Source organism: Pinus tabuliformis, chromosome X (assembly GCF_031772625.1).
Source record: "Pinus tabuliformis cultivar Carrire ecotype Pingquan chromosome X, CPIR1, whole genome shotgun sequence".
Lineage (NCBI taxonomy): Eukaryota > Viridiplantae > Streptophyta > Pinopsida > Pinales > Pinaceae > Pinus > Pinus tabuliformis.
The window spans coordinates 659529177-659550831 of record NC_142308.1 but is presented as its reverse complement, the minus strand read 5'-3'; the positions used below and the strand labels follow the sequence as shown (position 1 = coordinate 659550831).

Sequence of the window (21655 nt, the reverse complement as noted above, 5' to 3'; positions counted from 1 at the left end):
AGGTTTGATTAATTAACCACACTATTTAAACGTGGTTAAATTAGATTAAAATGAAATTAATATAATAGTGTTATCGCATTGTATAAATGCGACTATAGTTATTGAATAAAGTGTGATTTGATACGACATGTTGTCGTTTTGTAAGTAATGACGGCACAAATCTGAACGACAGAGATCTCACCCACCCGAATCAACGGTGGGTGAAGAGTTTGGACCCCCCCGCCCCTCTAATGGTTAACCAAAGGGGGGGGGGGGGTCCGAAAAGTGGTTTCCCCCAACACCGCTTCTTCTACGTGTCACCCTCTCGCTCACTGCGGACCCCCCCGCCTAAAACCACACATTGTACCACCCTCCCTCTGAAATCCGTTTTCGACTCTCGACTTCGTGACCGTTGACTCCACCTTGCTCTTCCGTTCCATTGCTATTCCACCATGTGGTGCATCCCGATCCCCACTTCGCCCCAATGCAATTCTGCCACATGGCACTCCCCACTTCGCTGCTATCCCATCACGGTCACCTCCCTCCCCCGCTCCACTACCGTTCTGACACATGGCACTATTCTATAGCCGTTATGTAACCGCTCCTGTGATAACGGACCTGCTCCGTTAAACAACTAAATTACAACGTTAATCGGACTTTTGCTAATAAAGTAAACCAAAACCTATTCATTCACCCTCCTTTCGCTGTTCCAAAGCATTTGTAACCAGAACTTGCTCCAGCACCCAGTCAGCGTACAAAGTCTATATACAGAACGTCCAGTCATCGAACCAACCCGCCACTGTGACCAGTCAATGATCGAACAACCTCTGTACGCCTAGCCACCAGTTTTCATCCAACTTTCCCGGGTAAACTCTAAATTCACAGTTCTTTTCTGTCTACTATGGATCCTAAAGGAAAAGCTAAGATTACAAAAGATAACCCTCTCCTACCCCTTGTCATTGATCTGGACCATCAACCTCTAGTAGACCAAGAGTACAAAATCAATGAAACTAGTTGTGAGTTTGACCTTTATGAACTCCACAATTGGTTAAAATAGAAATTTATAGACCTTAGCAATGAATTGGGCCTGTGGGATTCCTCCCTACCCCAATTCATTTTCCCTCAGACCTACCACTACCCTGAATTTGTCTCATGGTGCCAATTTTGATATATTCCTAGTCAGAGGGAAATTGTGGCCCAAAATAATGACATCCTTTTCACCATTGCCTCTAAATCCATTTCTCAGATGCTCCAAATTCAAAACTCTGCACCTCTAAAACCTTTTACAATAGATTTCCTCATGGAACTCTACAAGAACCTAACCTTTCCTCACAGAGCAAAGATTTTTGAAACATTTCTCCCTGAGGATGCCCAATTACCAAAGAAGAATCCCCCCTATTCATCCTCCATGTTCCCTGAGATGACTAAACAAATCATCTCCATTGTTTCTTGTTTACTGGGCTACCAATCCGATCAGTGGGTTGATGAGGCCATCATAGGGTTTTTGTCAATCTTCTCAACAGATGAAAAGCCCCCAATTATCTTCAACTACAGTGAGTTTCTAGCAGATGCCATCCATGAGCAGTTCCTAAAATTTTCTATAGAAGGAACCTTCAAATATGCATCAGTTCTGGTTTATTTGTTTTTATATCATCAAGCAGACAAATTTCAGTTTCCATTGCAGAGATTGGATGAACAAGGCAATGCCCAATCTATAATTCATTGGACTTCCTTAGTGAGGAAGCATTCAAATGAGTTTACTTTTAGTGACTATGTTGATCAATTTCTATATACAGTTTGTTGCCTATTGAACAGTGAAATTGAACCTAGGATAGGACTTGAAATAAGAAGGATTTTACACCTTAGTGATCAAACCAAAACAGGTGACTAGTACTTGTACCAGAATTACACAAAAATTAGGGTGTATGGGTGTGAATTTCCACCTTATAGGTTGCCAAAGTTTGTTCCAATGAGAATTTTCTCATTAGAATACATTAGGCAGATGATTCATATGGATGATCTCCATTTTGTAACAGTAAAGAGAAAATCACAGTTTAAGATTAAAGCACAGGTCGACCCTTTCATCTGCAACACTAGAGCAACAACCAAAAAACTGACATCCTCCTAAAGCAAATGAATTTCAAACTCAGCTTCACTTGGTCATATAACACCTTGGGAGTGATTTCAAAGCTATGAGTAGAACAAAATACTACTCCATACATTCATACTCTCAGGCCAGAAATTGAGAAATACATGAACTAGGATCAATGGCTGGAAAACACTCTGCGGGAGGCAGAAGAATAGGTAATCTCCACTACAATAGCACAAACTCCTACACCACAAGAGAAGTAGGACAAGAGACCAAGGGAAGAGGTTTCCCCTACAGTCACAAAAATTCCAGAGAAAGAATTTCAAATCTATAAGAAAAGGCAAAGGACTAATCCAACAAAAGAAATCTTTCAAGAAGAGAATACATGGTCCACCATTATGTTGACAGGCCCTCATGGTTCAAGGAGGACTGGAGATATTTTTATAGGGTATCCTTTCTCTTCTGACTCCCAGGAGCCATTAGACACCTCTCAGTCAGGGGAATTGGTTCATGACCAAGCTGAACCAAACATATTTGCTAAGTACAGAGAGATGAAGAAGAAAAATGAACTTTTAAAAGCTACAACATATACATAGTTTTAGAAGTAGACAACCACTTCACAACATAGGCTACTCTCTGCCTTTGACACAAAGAAAGGGAAAATGTAGATAACCTTCCTACATGTTGAGGTCCCTTTCCCAAAGACTCATGAATATTATAAAAAATCAATTTTTTCCTTCAATACTGATCAAATTCATCCAATTGATCAAATAGACTTGCACAAGCAAACGGGGGAGATGTTGTACTCCACTTTGACAACTTCAATAATGGAAGCTTCTAGGCTGCAAGCCTTTGTAAATAACATCCAGTCTCAGCTTAAATTAGAGAAAGTCTCTTCTCTAGCCAAAGACACAAAAATCAAATCATTGGAAGATCTTGTAATCAAACTGGGATATGATCCCAGCAATGTTAAAGTAGCATAAGAGATTATCAGAAGGAAAAATGCTGACATTGCAACACTCAAGAAGCAACTCAAGCTTCCCTCCATAGAAGACCCATAGACTAAGGAAGTTGGAGAATTAGAGAAGGAAAAAGAAGACATGTTCAGAATCATTATTGAACAAAGTGGACAGATCAAAGCAATGGAGGTTGAAATGGAGAAATTGTTAAAGGAAAGAGAACAATCCACACAGTTGGCAACCATTCCACTGACAACAATCCCATTGCATCTACATCAGTAGCAAGGGCATCCACTTCAGCAACCATCACTGAGGGGCAATCTACAGATTCTTCAGAGGAACTTATTAGAGCAATGGATGACCTGTCAATCAGAGGACAGGAAATTGAGAAGTTGAAAACTCAGCTGAATAACCTTCAAGAGAAGAAGCTGAAGATTGACAATGTATACTTGGCTGAGCTGCAGAAAACTCATAAATTAGCCAGAAGATTGGACAATTGCAAAATGAATCAGCAATGGAACAGATATTGGCATAGGCAAAAGAGAGTATATGGATAGAAATAAATGAGGCCATGATTGAAATATGGCCCTCAATTCAGATTATTTTTGAGCAAGAGGAGTTAATACAGAGGTCTAAAGAGGTAATTGAAGAGGTAAAAGCAGATTTAGGGCAGAATCCAAGTGAAGCTACTGCTCTGATCATAATTTTGAATTCAAAAACTAAAGAATAATTAGAAGAATTTGAAATTGTAGATAGGACAGAGACAATTTTGGAGGTGAGGAGGGTCCTTACAAAAAGGAACCTTATGCTGCAATTGGAGAACAAGTGTCACAATATGGAGTCCAACATTCAGAAATTCCACCGGAAATTTAATGTGCTAAATCAGAAAGGAATGTCAGGTTTGATAGGAATTGGAGATAAGTTGATCAATTTAGAAGCTTGTCACCAGAAATTATATACCATAGCAAGGGATAAGTCAAAGTTTTCTACCATCAAAGGAAGCATCACAGGAAAAGCCTTTATGGAAGCTTTGGATTTTGATCTGTTTATCAAACATGAGATAAAGCACTTGTTCATTATCAAACCTACTTTTCAAAAGTACATCGAGGTGGACGAGACCTACAAGAAGCTAGTCAAATTCTCCACTCCAAGTGAAGACAAAGGGGACAAATTGTGCGAGTTACTTGGATAAAACAATGTTTCACCTTCAACAACGAGGGAACACTTCGTCAGGCCAAGTCATCACAAGCAATCCTTGAAGATAGTGCCAGAGCACTACAATAGTTTTAGCTGCTTATTTTTTGTACTATTTCTGTAATCAGTTTAGGATATTCTGTAAAAAATTTTGATATTTTCACTCAAGATATTTCTGATAATTTTTCTATAAGTACTTCACAAATCGAAGTAAAAATGTTGGGACTTGTATCAAGAAAGCCCATTTTGATGTAAAACTGTTCATTGAGCTGAAAGTGATCATTTCATTAATACAAAAGATTGTCCTAGGATTCATGTGTCAGGCTAATTGGTGATGTCTTTCCTTTTGTAAACTTGTTATATCTCTGTTTTCATATGTTTTCTTATCTGAATTGTTTAAAAGAAGATGAAGGGCTGAACTTGTTTAATCACACTCTGTCCTGGCTTATAAGAAATTTATATGTTTTCAAATTGAAGTTAAATATAGAATTCATGTTAAAATGCTCTATGTTTAATTAAATCTGAATCTATTCCTCCCTCTCACTCCACAAAGCTACAAAGATCTAATAGCCTGCCTACCTTGCCCTGTTTCAATCTATTCTGATATTTTTGCATCTGATCACCCTAAGACCTTGACTCCATTGCCCAATGGCCTTTCTTTGCAGTTTCAACCAAACATTTCAAAAAACGAAACTCGCAACCTAATAACTAGCCTAAAATCCCACAACAACAAATCTAAATCCACTAGAGAGATCCCTTTCTGAGTTTAGAAGGGCTAGCTTCTAAGCTTAAAAGTGGTTCTGTGGTTACCTCTGGGTTTCTTTTACAACCTTAAGAAATTATGGATTGCTAACATCCTGGCGACCATACTGGGGACATTCGAGCAAATCTGTATTCAACTTTCCTTGGTCAAAATTTTTAGTTCAGTGCTTAAAACTATTTCTAGGTTTTTGGTTGAGAAATAGATTTGATTTAGTTCTGTTTGCCACTTATAAGTTGTCCATATTTTGTATCTGTGAATACACTATAGTAGATCTGGCTCCTATGAAGATATATACTAGAGCTAATCCAGATTGAAATCCACCAAAAATTGTAGATAACCTTGAAAAAATTCTTAGAAAGAAATGTTTAGATGAGAGCCAGGCATAGACATAGAATTTGATTTACCATTTGAACATAGTCTCTTCCGAACTAAATCTGACAGTTTTGTAGCTGAAACTGTTTTTGATGAAAACATCTTAAAACCCTACATTTCAAAGCATAAAACTGTGAAATCAGACTCTGATGATGATGTCATCAAACAATTTAACAAACTTGAAGTGTTGGTATTTGAACTAGATCAAGCTGTACAGAAATCTCTTGAATCACCCAAATCCTCACATTCTTCTTCTACTGCTTCATCCCCAACCCCACCATTAATTCCACCTAGTATTTCTATCCCACTAGAAATTCTCCATGTTTATACTACCCCTCCATTTATTCCTCCTATTTCCACTATTCCACCAGAGATTCCCCCTGTTTCTACTACACCTCCATTTATTCCCCCTATTACCAGTATACCCATTTCATCTATTATCCCTACCACCTCTACATCAACACAACAACGTGTAATCTTACCTCCTTTGATACCCTCATCCACCTCCGTTGTAGTTACCTCATCCTCTCACACACCCATCATCCCCTGGTTTTACCTGGACAACTCAATGCCATGCCACAAGACTACTAGAGTAGAATACCTCAGTTTGATAGCACAGGCCCAATAACTGCTCAACAACATGTAGATAGGATGAATGACTATTTGGACTTACAAGAAATTGATGAGGATGATGTAAAGATGAGACTGTTTGCTCAAAGTTTAACAGGGGAAGTGAAAAAATGGTTTAAATCATTACAAGTTGCCTCTATCCCTGATCTAACACAATTTCATCAAAATTTCCTTGCAAGATGGGAAGTAAAGAAAAACCCTCTTCAAATTTTAGCTGAGTATGAAAGTATCAAAAGATTCCCTGGTGAAACAGTCCAGGATTATTGTGCTAGATTCAACAAAATTTACAACTCTATCCCCACTGCCATACAACCCCCACCAGGTCTAGCCCTGATCAAATTCCTAGATGGATTTGATCCAGACATGTCTTACCAACTTAGAGAAAGAAATCCTGCTACCCTTGAGGAGATGCAGAGAAATGCAGTTAGTGTAGAAGCTAATCTATTAGCCAAAAGAGCTAGGCTAAAAGCTAAAAGGAGAGTATCTATTAAAGAGGAACCTGCTTCTTCCTCATCCGATGCTAAGTTGGATAGTTTAGTTAGGTCTATGGAAAGAAAGGTAGAGGGAATAAGTTTAACTGATAGAGCTCCTCCAAGAGATAATCAGGGTCACCCTCAAAATAGAAACCAAAATCTTAGGAGGAATCCACCCCTAATCAAACAAAGAGGACAAAGAGGCCCAAATGATCAACAGATCAGGCCTCCCTTCCAAGAAAACTATGCTGATGAAGAAGTTGAGTTGATAGATGATCTTGAAGAAAACTAGATAAACTTATTTGAAGAAAGTGAGATAGATCATATTTTCTTAACCAAAGAAGAGCAAGATCTGTTCTTGCTGTCACAACTAGAAGCCCTCCCTTCAGAATCAGATGAGTATAAACAAGGATACCAAAACGATATAATGGAAGTGCATAAGCAATACAAATTAAGAAGCAAAAAGGCTGTTGGAAATCCTCTCAGCAAAACTCCGAATGATGCCCCTTCCACTAGCCAAACAAAGGATGACCCTCAAAAAGAGCCTTCTAAAAAACAAGACCAGAATACCAAAGAGATAGACAAACCTCAAACCTCTTTCAGCATTGAGACTGAGTTGGCTAAAGTTAAAATTTCGATTCCCTTAACATAATTAATCAATAGAAATGCACATAGGGCCCAAGTTATGAAAGCCCTGGAAATAGGGGAAGGGACAGACACACTAAACCTGATTGATGACCAGCTTGAGTTATTATTTGGACCTGAAGTGGAAAGCAAATCTTAGGATGGAATTGTGCCTCCTTTCTACATTAGTTTGAATATTCATGATAAGATTTTGCATAATGCAATGCTTGACTCTGGTGCTTCTCACAATTTGATGCCCAAAGCCATCATGGAAAAACCGGGTTTAGATATCACAAGGTCTTACAAAGATTTGTATTCCTTCGATTCCAGCAAGGTCAAATGCCGAGGACTCATCAAAGACCTGTGTGTCACTTTAGCCCAAATCCCAACCAAAAGTCTATTCATGGACATTGTAGTAGCAGACATACCTCCCGAGTCCCAAGTATAGAATGTTACTATCAAGGTCTTGGGGAGCAAAGTTACAAGGTACTTTGCAAATGGATATGACCTATGATACCATTCCTGTTTTTGGTCAGCAGAGAAGATCATTCAGGGAGATTCTCATGAAATACATGGTTAGTAGCCAAGAAAAACCAAACAATTACCCCTGTATTTTGTGCATTCAGATTTAGACTCCTTTATTTTATACAATGATGAATCTGTAGTGGAGGAAGTTTCACATTTAGAAGCTGAGCTAAGCAAGATAGAGGAAATGAAATTTGAACCTGGGAAACCAGAGGAAGAGAGTGAAGCCCTATGGAACATGGACTTTGATGGGGTTGTAATCAAGGAAGGAGCAGTGGCAGGCGTCTGGATTCTAAACTCACAATCAGGGACAGCTAAAGGACACTCTTACAAACTAAACTTTCAATGTACAAACAATATACCTGAATATGAAGCATTAATCTTAGGACTGCAACTTTTAAAGATGTCAGGGGCAAAAAGAATTTCTGTTCACGGAGATTCAAAACTCATCATTAACCAAATTAAAGGTGAGTACTGAGCCAAACACCCTAGATTAAGAGCCTATAGAAATGCAGTTTTAGATTTTCTTCAATATTTCCTTGAATATCAATTATCTCTTATTCCTAGAGGCCATAATATTTTTGCAGATGCTTTAGCTACTTCAGCTAGTACTTGTAAGGTGCCATTCCATCCTAATAGAAAATACGAGGTTGAGATAAAACACAGACCAACTATCCCAGATAATGTAAGATATTGGCAAGTTTTTGGAAGTGATAAACAAGTAGAGAATTTTTTACAATTAAAAGATGATTTTGAGTCTGTAAATATTGATACAGATAATGATGTAGATGAAAATAAAAAAGAAATAGTGTTAAATGAAACTAATGACAATCAAGAAGAACTTGAGGTTCTGCAACTAAAAGACAATGTGTTGCCAAGAGGATTGGTACCATTGGAAGAGCTTTTTGACTTCAATGATGTAGCCAAAAAGCCAAAAATAGAACTAGTAGGAGCCGAGGTAGAGGACTGTAACATAGGAACTGCAAAGAATCCTAAAATTGTGAAACTGTCCAAATCCTTACCTCCTAAAGAAAAACAAAAATACATTGAGCTACTTAAGGAATTCTTTGATGTGTTTGCTTGGAGCTATGAAGATTTAAAATCATATGACACTAGTATCATACATCACACCATTCCCATAAGGGAAGATAAAAAGCCCTTCAAATAGAAATTGAGGAGAGTGAATCCAGTCTTATTACCTTTGATAGAAAAACAAGTCAAAAAGCTTTTCGATGCAAATATCATTGTACCCTAGGAAGAGTCTTTTCGGTAAAAATTACATAGGAGAAAATTTTGCTGACGCGTTTCGAACCAGCTAGTGTGGTTCATCATCAGGACCAGATGAAGATGTAGATGTGCCATGATTTGCATCTTCATCTGGTCCTGACGATGAACCACACTAGTTGGTTTGAAACGTGTCGGAAAATTTTTCTCCTATGTGATTTCTACCGAAAAGACTCTCCTTAATGTAATATGGATCACAGAAGCTTGAATTCAGAAATCATTATACCCCTTAGATTTTCAAAATGGGTCTCTAATCTAGTACATACCAGAAAGAAAACAGGACAATTCAAGCTTTGTGTGGATTTTAGGAATCTAAACAACGTCTCTCTTAAGGACAACTACCATTTGCCCAAAATAGATCACATCCTACAAAAGGTAGTTGGTTCCAACATAATCTCTTTGCTAGATGGCTTCTTAGGATACAACCAGGTTCTGGTTCATCCTGATGATCAACAGAAAACAACATTTACTACACCTTGGGGGCTTTTATGTATGTAAAAATGCCCTTTGGCCTTATGAATGTTGGGGCCACTTTCCAAAGAGCAATGGACATTGCATTTATTGATGAAATAAATAGATTCATTGTAATTTACATGAACCATGATCAATGGTTGGAAAACACTCTGCAGGAGGCAAAAGAACAAGTAATCTCCACTACAACAACACAGACTCCTAGACCAAGGGAGAAGCAGGACAAGAGACCAAGGGAAGAGGTTTCCCCTACAGTGATTAAAATTCCAAAGAAAGAAATTCAAATCTATAAGAAAAGGCAAAGGATTAATCCAACAGAAGAAATCTTTCAAGAAGAGAATACACGGTCCACCATTATTTTGACAGGCCCTCATGCTTCAAGGAGGACTGAAGATATTTTTGTAGGGTCTCCATCCTCTTCGACCAACCAAGAGCCATTAGGCACCTCTCAGTCAGGGGAATTGGTTTATGACTAAGCTGAACCAAACATATTTGCTAAGTACAGAGAGATCAAAAAGAAAAATGAATTGCTAAAAGCTACAACATATACACAGTTTTCGAAGGAGACAGCCTCTTCACAACATAGGCTACTCTCTGCCTTTGACACATAGGAAGGGAAAATGTAGATAACCTTCCTACATGCTGAGGTCCCTTTCCCAAAGACTCATGAAAATTATAAAAATCCAATTTTATCCTTCAATACTGATCAAATTCATCTAATTGATCAAATAGACCTGCACAAGCAAACAAAAGAGATGTTGTACTCCACTTTGACAACTTCAGCAATGGCAACTTCTAGGCTGCAAGCTTCAGTAAATAACATCTAGTCTCAGCTTAAATTAGAGAAAGTCTCTTCTCTAGCCAAAGATACAAAAATCAAATCATTAGAAGACCTTGTAATCAAATTGGGATATGATCCCAGCAATGTGAAAGTAGCAAAAGAGATTATCAGAAGGAAAATTGCTGACATTGCAGCACTCAAGAAGCAACTCAAGCTTCCCTCCAAAGAAGACCCACATACTAAAGAAGTTGGAGAACTAGAGAAGGAAAAAGAAGACATGTTCAGAATCATTATTGAACAAAGTGGACAGATCAAAGCAATGGAGGTTGAAATGGAGAAATTGTTAAAGGAAAGAGAACAATCCATATAGTTGGCAGTCATTCCACTGAGAGCAGTTCCCACTGCATCTACATCAGCAGCAGGGACATCCACTTCAGCCACCATCACTGAGGGGCAATCTACAGATTCTTCAGAGGAACTTATTAGAGCAATGGATGACCTGTCAATCAAAAGACAAGAAATTGAGAAGCTGGAAACTTAGCTGAATAACCTTCAAGAGCAAAAGCTGAAGATTGACAATGTATACTTGGTTGAGCTACGAAAAACTCATAAATTAACACAAAAGATTGAGCAATTGCAAAATGAATCAACAATGGCACAGACAAAAGAGAGTATATGGATGGAAATAAATGAGGCCGTGACTGAAATATGGCCCTCGATTCAGATTATTTTTGAGCAAGAGGAGTTGATACAAAGGTCTAAAGAGGTAATTGAAGTGGTAAAAGCAGATTTTGGGCAGAAGCCAGGTGAAGCTACTGCTATGATTAGAATTTTGAATTCAAGGACTAAAGAAGAATTAGAAGAATTTGAAATTGCAGATAGGCAGAGACAATTTTGGAGGTGAGGAGGGTCCTTACAAAAAGGAACCTTATGTTGCAATTGGAGAACAAGTGTCACAATATGGAGTCCAAAAGTCAGAAATTCCACAGGAAATTTAATGTGCTAAATCAGAAAGGATTGCCAGGTTTGATAGGAATTGGAGATAAGCTGATCAGTTTAGAAGATTATCACCAGAAATTATATACCATAGCAAGGGATAAGTCAAATTTTTCTACCATCAAAGGAAGCATCATAGGAAAATCCTTCATGGAAACTTTGGATTTTGATCTATTTATCAAACATGAGATAAAGCACTTGTTCATTATCAAACCTACTTTTCAAAAGTACACTGAGGTGGATGAAACCTACAGGAAGCTAGTCAAATTCTCCACTCCAAGTGAAGACAGATGGGACAAATTGTGCGAGTTACTTGGGTAAAATAGTTTTTCACCTTCAACAACAAGGCAACACTTCTTTAGGCCGAGTCATCACCAGCAATCCTCGAAGATAGTGCCAGAGCACTACAACTATTTTAGCTGCCTATTTTTTTGTACTATTTCTGTAATTAGTTTAGGATATTTTGTAAAAAATCTTGATATTTTCACTCAAGATATTTTTGATAATTTTTGTATAAGTACTTCACAAATCGAAGTACAAATGTTGGGACTTGTATCAAGAAAGCACATTTTGATGTAAAGCTGTTCACTGAGCTGAAAGTGATCATTTCATTAATACAGAAGATTGTTCCAGGATTCATGTGTCAGGCTAATTGGTGATGTCTTTCCTTTTGTAAACTTGTTATATCTCCATTTTCATAGGTTTTCTTATCTGAATTGTTTAAAAGAAGATTAAGGGCTGAACTTGTTTAATCACACTCTGTCCTGCCTTATAAGCAATTTATATGTTTTCAAACTGAAGTTAAATATAGAATTCATGTTAAAATGCTCTATGTTTAATTAAATATGAATCTATTCCTCCCTCTCACTCCACAAAGCTACAAAGATCTAATAGCCTGCCTACCTTGCCCTATTTCAATCTATTTTGGTGTTTCTGCATCCGATCACCCTAAGACCTTGACTCAATTGCCCGATGGCCTTTCTTTGCAGTTTCAACCGAAGATTTCAAAAAAACCAAACTCCGAACCTAATAACTAGCCTAAAATCCCACAACAACAAATCTAAATCCAATAGAGAGATCCCTCTTTGAGTTTAGAAGGGCTAGCTTCTAAGCTTAAAAGTGGTTCTCTGGTTACCTCTGGGTTTCTTTCACAAACTTAAGAAATTACGGAGTGCTAACACATAGGATGGTAACTAATCTCGAGCTTCGTAGCGAAATCAATTGTGAGATACAATTTTATTGGGGTTGTGTTGGCCTATTTGGCTTTGATGATGCTAATCGAGAAAGGACCCTCTTCATGCCATGTAACTGACAAGTCATGACTCATTTGAATTTTCAATTTACTAATTTATAATTCTGATTTTGAGATTCAATTATGTTTAATTTGAAAGTTTAATTATGTTTTATGTTTTTAACTTTTTTTTTCTTTTCTTTATTTTGTTGTAGATATTTGGCGGCAAAGCTATGGTGCAAGGGCACCAAATTTGCAAAAATTGGCCATAAGAATCCTGAGCTAAACCTGTAGCTCTTCAGGGCGTGAGCACAATTGGAGTGTATTTGAAAAAATACATTCAAAGAAGTGCAACAAGTATAACTTTGAGCTTGAGCCTTTAACTAAGCAATTACATTTATTGTAAATTTAATTTATGACTCTCAAGTGTCAAGACTCATTAGTTTTTTTCCACTCTTACAGGTTGGAGTTCTCACGCCTCAATGGTTTAGTGTATGTGCATTATAATCTTCAACTTTGAGTGAAGCAAACAGAGAAACCAATGAATCCAGATGCTATTTCCTTAGACAATATTGATGTATTGTCTAAGTGGAGGGTGGAGTCTGAGGTACCCATCATGGAGGAGTCACTTACATGGTTAGAGGAGGAACCATTAATACAGGGGGAGCAAGAGGAGGAGGACTCGGGGGAGGAGCAGGAGAAGGAGGAGGAGGAGGAGACTGTGTGAGCGTCATCATCATTAACATCTGCTACAAATATAGGAGAGCACAACTCCATACTCAACAATCATTCTTTAGGTGCAGGGCCAGGGCCTTCTACTGCTAGGGGATGGCTTGGCAAACAACCCATCATGTTTTCCCGTAAAAGGGGGAGAGGGCCTTAGATAGATGGTTGCTAGTTTTATTTGTTTTGCTATATAAAACTCATGATGATGAGATATTTTTATATATGTGATGTTATTTTGTATTGGTTCTCCACATTTGAGTCCTTGATTGGATAATTATCAGGGATCAACAGGGTTTGGTATCGCCTTCGATGTATCAATTTTATTTTACATCCACTATATCATATGTATCATTACTTTCTTCATATTTATGTGACAATGTGTTTATTTCATTTTGTTATTGCTTTATATGTTTAAAAAATTGAAAAAAAATTGAGGATATTATGCATTTTTTTATGTTTGCCTATATTTTATGATATTTTGCCGATATTGCCGAAACGATTTTTTTAGGACCCTCGCGAATATTTCGCTGATACCGATATTATCAACACTGGTTTAAACCACAAGGAGACTTTCCTATAAGGATCACTAAAGGATATTCAATAAGAATAACTCAAGGTGATGAATGAGGTCTAATGATTAGGATAGGGTACTGCCAAATCCTAGATGGCTAGGATAATCTTCACCAAAATTCAAGCAGTCCATGCTTATACCGCTAAAGTAAATTATAAGGCTATTAGAAGTTAGGGTTTTGTAGATTTTCAACGATGGGTTATACAATGTCATATAACAGTTGAAAGAAAATGCGTTACAATGGTAAATCAACAAAGGATCAAGACTTTCACTTAGATATGAAGGATTTAAGGTTTGCAAGGGAGTATTCTATGGTTGATATATGAACAAAACAGTGGTAGAATGATGACATCATCCTGTTTAACATGTAATAAATCCTATTTTTTACTTTTATACAACTATTTAATGCAATTCCTACTTAGGGAGCAATGACACATTAAATAAAATATTTTTTTCAGCAATATTCCAAAGAAACCCTAACCCTAACCCTAGATATCTAGAATTTAGGAGAGAAAAGAGAGATTTTGGTAAAAGTAGAAGGTTTGGTCATGACCAGTTAGACTAGTGCCTTGATATAATTGGGCAATGGAGTCACCTAGGCAAATTCAATGAGGACAACCTTGTTGAAGAGGGTAGGATGGCAAGGGCATTTGGTTACAAACCCTAGTGACTTCCTTTTTCGGGAGATTTTAAATTTAAGGGATGCAAAACTAGGAGTTCTCTTAAAGGATTCAAGGGAAACAATTTTGCATACCTTAGAGGAGCAAGATTTCTAGATAAATTTAGCAATTTTAAGTTTTAACCATGGCACATGTAGAAACCATACTTTACACAATATAACATGCAAAAGATAGAAGATGAGCAATAAACTAATGAAATTTCCACAAGGATCTCTACAATGAATTCCAAGAAACCAACTTCAAGAAAAAATCCACCTCCGTGAGAAATTTACACCATAGAACTACATTGCATCCATGTAGAAGAGAGGAAAAAGCTAAAGCGCACTTCTAAAAGAGTGAAAAGTGTGATGATAATTGATGATGAAAATGAAATGAGACCTCCCTCTATTTATATGAGGGCAACCAAGCTGCATTTTCATAATTTTACAACCACAACCTCTAAAAGTTCACTTTGGTGTTCAACAAGCTCAAAATGTCACCAGTTGACCTTAAAATAGCTCAAAAACATAACAAAATGCCAAAAATAGCCCACATGTGAGGGAAATAAAGGTCTCCACCATGATGTCATCCTCTAAAAATGATCAAGATCCATCAAGCAATTGATCAATAGGTCCATGAGTGCTCCTCATTCTAAGAAATTGTCAAAATACGTGGGGATATCTCCTAAAAGTGCCTCCTCAACCATGATGTCATCCATGAAGAGGCCTATGTCACCCTTCTAGGGCTTGTGGGGTGACATGGCATCACACAAAGTAAGTGTTAGGGTCCAAAGAGAATGTGCAAGCCCTCCCAAGTCAAATCATCCTCATCTCGGCTCCAGATAAAACAATGTCCATCAAGTAGGGTCAAGAAGAGCTTGGGGGCATCCTAGGTCCATATGGGCACATCATCTAGTCAAAATCCCAAGTTCTATAGCTCATTGTTTCAACATCTGTGTGTACATGAGGGGCTATAGTATCATGTGGAATCACCTCAGAGCCCAACATTCATCCTTGGAGGGGCAACACTAAAGCATCGAGGTCATATGTGCTCATAGACGAGAGAAAAACATCCTCTGGAGTGGTGCTCAAGAGGGTCTATCCCATCCCTTAAGGGATCTCTACTATTGTGATAATATCAACTAAGACAAACCTCTCTAGGTTAAGTGTGATTAACTATCATTATGGACAAAAACATTAAAGCATCATAGTGGGCCATATCTAATGCTTAAGGGAACGAGAATACTTCACCGAAAACTTACCTTCAAATGTCTAACAAGATCAGGACCTATAAACAAGTTACCTCACTTATGTTGGGGATGATTAGGCCAACAACTCCATTAGGTGATTCCAACCCTTGAGAGGAGTGACATGTCTTAGGTTAGCCCATCAATACATAGATGTATGTGAGAATAATAGTCACGGAGTAGGAAGGACTTCAAGGTAGGTTTCATAGCCATGAGACCAGCGAATGAAGGTCCTACATCCTAAGTATATGGATGTAAGGAGGGAACAATCGTGTTGGCATGAGTTACCCCTTTCCTCTGCTTGCTTTTTGCATGTTTATGGCTAAAAAATGGCATAAACAAGAAAGGAGGGATGGCGTCAGCCCTAAATAAGGAAGATTAACCATGCATTATGCTAGATTTTGCCTTCATATTTTTTATAGATGTAGTTCCTAATTTATAAGCCACAAATGTCCAACAAAATTCACTTTTATGCAGAAATTTACTCTAGAAACCCTAGTGGCTGACCCTAGATATCTAGGAATGGAGAAAGAAGAAGAAAATTAAAAAGTTTTATGACTAATCAATACAATAAAGATTAGTGCCTTATCTTACAAGGGTTGCATGGAGTCTTATAGGGCTAACTTTCAAGGGAAAAGACTTTGATGGATTAAAGAGGGATGACTAGGGAATCCACTTTTATAACCCTAGCTATTTTTTTTGTGAGGAGAAATTAAATATAGGTAACACACAATTAGAGTTTCCCTATAGGCCTTATGGAGAACAATTTTGCATGCAATAATTATTGATTTTTTTTTGTAGCATTAGGAGGTATTCTTGCATGATTAAAGGGTCTCCAAGTCGGCCCTAGATGAATTTTTATTTTATTGAAACAAATCGGCTCAAAAAGAAGTCAAGTTGGCTAGCCAGTAAAGGGATATGTCCCATGGGTTGTTGCACCCATTTGACAAGTATAAATAGATGATGTGATGTCTAATTTGATCACCAAGCAAGAGCAATTCTTTCTCTTTCATCATCATTCTTATCTCTCTTGGACAACTGCACGTGTGAGGAAGAAGTACATATGGATCTGGCCGCTTTGTCTGAAGTTGACTGAGCCTTTGACCAACATTGACCTACACTGTTTGACCTCTATTTGACTGAGTTTGAATGGGCATTGACTGAGGTTGTTTAGCCATAGGAAGGCCACACATGCGAAGATTTGACTAGCTGTAGTTTGACCATAGGCCATTGATTGCAACGCTGAAGTTGACTAGGTAGTTGACTGTAGGGTTGACTATTTGAACAATTTTGACTTTTGATTATTTTGGCTGGTTTTACCAACATTGACTTGATGAAGTTTTGACCAGGTTTGAATGGTATTTGACTTGGATTATTGGCATAGATTTCTGGACAAATCGCTGATTTGTGAATCTTGTTGAAGAATAATTTCTCCTAAGAAAAGTTGCCGAGATTTTTCCCAAGGTTGGGCTTCCCAGAGTAAAATTATTGGCTCTATTTCTGAGTGTAATTATTCAATGACAACAATGGCATAAAAAATTGTGTGAAAAAAACATTAGGAAGTAATTATCTAGCAGAAAATAGTATTCTACTGCACTTGCATAGAATTTCAACATGATATCAAAGATTTGTTGAAAGAACAACCATTGAAGTTAGCCTAAGATACAATTTTTAATATCTTGATTGGATTTTCATCTCTTGTGAAAATGGTGCCAAGCCTCAGAGTTGAAGAGAGGTTGGATGGTACCACCAATTTCAGATCTTGGAAGGCCAGGATACTCCTTGTATTGGAAGAAAATGATCTTCAGGATCATGTGAAGGAAGTCATTCCAGAGCCAAAGGGAGTTGAGGAGAAAACCAAGTATAAGAAGAATGAAGCCAAGGCTAAGAGAATCTTGATAGATTCCATAAAGGAACTCTTGATTGTGTTGAAGAATGTAACTAGTGCCAGTCTTCATAATTGTATTTGAGTCATGATATAATGTATTTTTCAAAAGAAAGAAAAAGAAAATGTATTTATAAATAGAAACTTATTATTAAGCATGGGTTTCATGCTTTATTTATTTGTTTCTAGGTCAAAAGGCCCCATTGTGGGCTTCTAGGGTTTATGTCACGAGTCCTAGTCCTTGTCATCATTTAATAGACCCTCCTTGGGCTTTGTATATCAAGAAAGAAATTTAGTTTTGTGTCAAAAGTGTCACTTGTGCATCCTCCACCAAGTCGGCCTCAAAGAAGACAAGTCGACTTCATTAAGGACATTAAATTACACATAAGGACCATAAATAAGCAACTACTTGACCTTATTTGGACAATCAATCAAGCAAGTTTGATCTGCAGTTGCAAGAGGAAGACTGAAGAGAGAAATACCTAGAGAAGAAGAAGAAAACCCTAGCGAAGAAGGAGACACTTGTCAAGCAAAAGCAAGCCGAAATTCTCTCTCCTCTGCCACCCGTGCGAGTTTTTGGACTATTGCAAGAGGGTCGAAAATTGTAGCTTTGCAGTAGGGCCGAAATTCCGAGGCTGGATGGGTCGAAATATGAGTTGTTGCATGATTGAAGCAATTTGACTAGGGTTGACTATTGAAGTTTGTCTATTCATCTTGGGAGGCCGACTTGGTGGATAAAATGAGGTTCTTTGTCTAGGTCTAAGGTCTTGGTTTCTCTCAATTTGATTTGAATCTACTAGTGGAAGAGTTTGATTGGGTTTTCCCTTTTATAGGGGTTTTGTCCTGGCTGAGTGCCTATATCTGGTGTTATTGATCTTCATGCTTTCGATCTAATGATTGCTTGATGAGAAGAAGGTAAAAGAAGAATATAAAGAATGTTAATAAGAATACAAGAATATCACAAGTAATTGTCAACATAAGAAAATCTTTCTACCTTTTCATTTTCTAACATGGTTTCAGAGTTAAGGTAAAGGAAGAGAAGGAAAAATGCAGCTTGAAGATATATTGAAAGAAGGGTCAAGAAAAGGTTTCAAGGAAGACCATAAGGAGAAGGACCATATAAGAGTTTTGAAGACGAAGGCCTATTATTTATATCAAGTAAGGGAGATACTATAAAATCTATGGTATCTTCAATGAAGACAGAAAACAAACTAGAAGGAGCCACTGTAAGATTTCTAAGTATAGAAATTTATAAAATTACTTCTAGTTTTGCAAATAGCGAAATTTAGGAAAATACCTATTTGTTTTTCTTTGAATTTGATGTCGATCCTAGGCTGTCTTCGTTCCCAATTTTTCTCTTGTCGCTAAATGACCGAAACCTTCCAGCGAAATTGGGTACAATCCTTGGTACCCAACCCCAAAATACTTCGTAATTGAAGTACTCTGACCCCCGTGCTCAAACGTTTCGAGAACAATTACTCAGATCTCTATTTCTCATTTCTAATCTCTCAGCTCAACAAGTTAGTCTTCAGTTCCCAATTACCTTCACCCTTCCTCCTCTTCTATGTTGTAACCCTTCTCCTTATATGCTCAAAATCATCGCCTTCTCCTTTGCACCGTCTCAACATTTCTCAATATAATAGAGTTTTTAGTGTTATCTCAATCGATACCGGGCACCCAAAAGGGTCTTTTATGAATTCTCGAGGTGGTCACATTTAAGATTTGACTGTCATACTTTTGGTTTTATACTTTAGTTCAAGTGACAACTAACTTAAATAATTTACAGTCCATGAGCTATTTGATACTAATTTATTAATTTATACCCTTTTGTTAAAGTTTATTAACCTAATTAAAAGCTTATAAATTTATATAACTTATTGAAGTTTTATCCTTCGTCCTTTTATATATATATTCCCTTTTAGTTGATATAATATATATAATGCTTCTTTTTAGTTAATATATAACCTCTCCTAGTTAAAATAATAAATAATATATCATATTATTATTCTCTTTTATTTGCATAAGCCATTGCATTTATTATTTATTTTTTTGAACAATATACTAGTTATATATTATGATGGTGGCATATATAATAGGTACCTCACAATATATTCATTACCTTCTTATGGGTTAGGTATTCACTTAGTACTTTAATAATTAATTCATTACCCTATACTTAGACTTTTCATACTTATTTAGTACATATACTAGTGCAGTGCATGCGATACATGCATATGTAGCTATCATATGCATGCTAATATTCCTATGGAGCTCATGATTCAAGATGGGTTGTTACATACACCCCTCCTTCAGAAAACTTCGTCTTAAAGTTAGGGTTTATATAGTATATCAGTAATTATTTAGCGATTAGTATAATCACATAAGATTTGTGTTTCGTAATTGAATTTTTGTATAATGTGAGGACACTTTAAAATTTGTGTTTTGAACATTTATAGTTTTTCAACCTTAATAGTCATTCCCTGCCCCAGTCGAGCTCCCAAGCTATTCTAAAATCATCATATTCTTCCTAATTTCTTTCGCTCCCATCCTATCCATCCACTACTAGAACATGCCATGGCGTCAGCTATACTGACCTAACCATTCATAGGCTCTAAGGGTGACAACGTCGACTGTATCGACCTGAATTCCTAGTAGGCATCCGACAATCATCATCACACGTCTAGGGGAGCGTGACTTGCACAATCTTCCCATGACTCCAAGTTCCAGAGGATAAATGGTGGGAAACACCTACACCCTCCTAGTACGACCAAGGTCAACACCCTATCATGTAATCTCATTGAGTCTCAATTGTTCTTGAAACTTTTGTCATCACATGGTTATTTGGTAACGATGTTATCTGCAATGTAAACACTTATCCATACATCATAACATATGCATCAATATATTCAAAATAAACAGTTTTTGTATCATACATGTTTTTATCTACAGTATAACATACTTGGCCTTATCCAGCTCATGTTACTAGCTTTCATATTAAAATCTAATCATTCTTTTATTTCCGGCTCTTCAATCATATCGGTATGCATAAATGAAATAAAATTATAGCTCTCTCATCCATAACATAATTCATAGTTTATATTTCATCGCAAAGTTAATCAAATACTAAACTTCATATTGGTATCCATAATTTAGTAATATTAATTTAAAATAACATATTTCATATTGGTATCCACGTACCAGTATAATTAAGCAAATGACATATATCATGTTCCAGTAAGTATCTGATTTAAAGTAAAGTAAATATATACAAATATGGCTTTAAGTTCCTCAAATTTAACACAAGTTGGGGTATTATGATCTGTATCTTCTTAGGTGGCCGATCCAGGGCTATGCTTGTCCCAATGGACTTTAACTTGGTCTACCAGGTGGTTCCTGAGTTGTCGAACTTTACTTTCTAATATACATAATGGTTCGACCGAAATGGTTCCCTCGTCCAATATCTGCAATTCCTTTCATTGAAGGTTATGAGATTTGTCAGCTATATAATGTCTTAATACAGAGACATTAAATACATTATGAACTTTATGCAAGTGGGGTGGCAGTGCAAGGCGATAGGCGACAGGTCCAACTTTTTCCAGGAGTTTGAATGGTCTGATAAATCGAGGTGCCAACTTTGTCCATTTTCTGAAGTGGATAGTGCTTTTATTTTGTCTGATGCGGACGAAAACCTGATCTCCTACTTCATAATTCCTATCTGTTCTATGCGCATCAGCATAACTCTTTTTTCTATCTTGTGCCTCTTTCAACCATTGTCTAATTTGTTTCACCTGTTCTTCCATCTCTTGAATTAATTCTGGCCCTACTATTACCCGATCTTCTAACTTGTCCCAATTTAACGATGTTCAACAAGGTCTGCCGTATAATGCTTCAAATAGAGGCATCCCGATTGAAGTGTGGTAACTATTATTGTGTGCAAATTCAACTAAGAGTAGGTAATTTTCCCAGTGTGATTGCTGATCTATAACGTACATCCTCAACATATCTTCTTGTACTTGGTTCACCCTTTCTGTTTGCCCAACAGTCTAAAGATGATAAGTTGTACTTAAATTTAGTCGAGTTCCCAAGGTTGATTGCATACAAGTTCAAAACCTTGAAGTAAATCATAAATATCTATCTGATATGATCTTCTTAGGTATTCCATGAAATCTGACAATTTCATTTATAAATACCTGAGTT

At 37.1% G+C, this 21655-nt stretch overlaps 1 protein-coding gene across 2 annotated transcripts in view; it reads left to right on the top strand.

The window, feature by feature from the left end:
• Window positions 1-21655, top strand: part of LOC149141689 (uncharacterized) — a 227765-nt gene that overhangs the window by 110150 nt on the left and 95960 nt on the right. The window contains exons 4-5 of one of the 2 annotated variants that reach the window (XR_016264117.1): window positions 12587-12728; window positions 12834-13258. The exons of the other annotated variant lie outside the window; for it this stretch is intronic. The gene's annotated coding sequence lies outside the window, so the exon portion shown is untranslated. Of the gene's footprint in view, window positions 1-12586; window positions 12729-12833; window positions 13259-21655 lie in introns of those variants that run through there. 2 annotated transcript variants of the gene reach the window in all.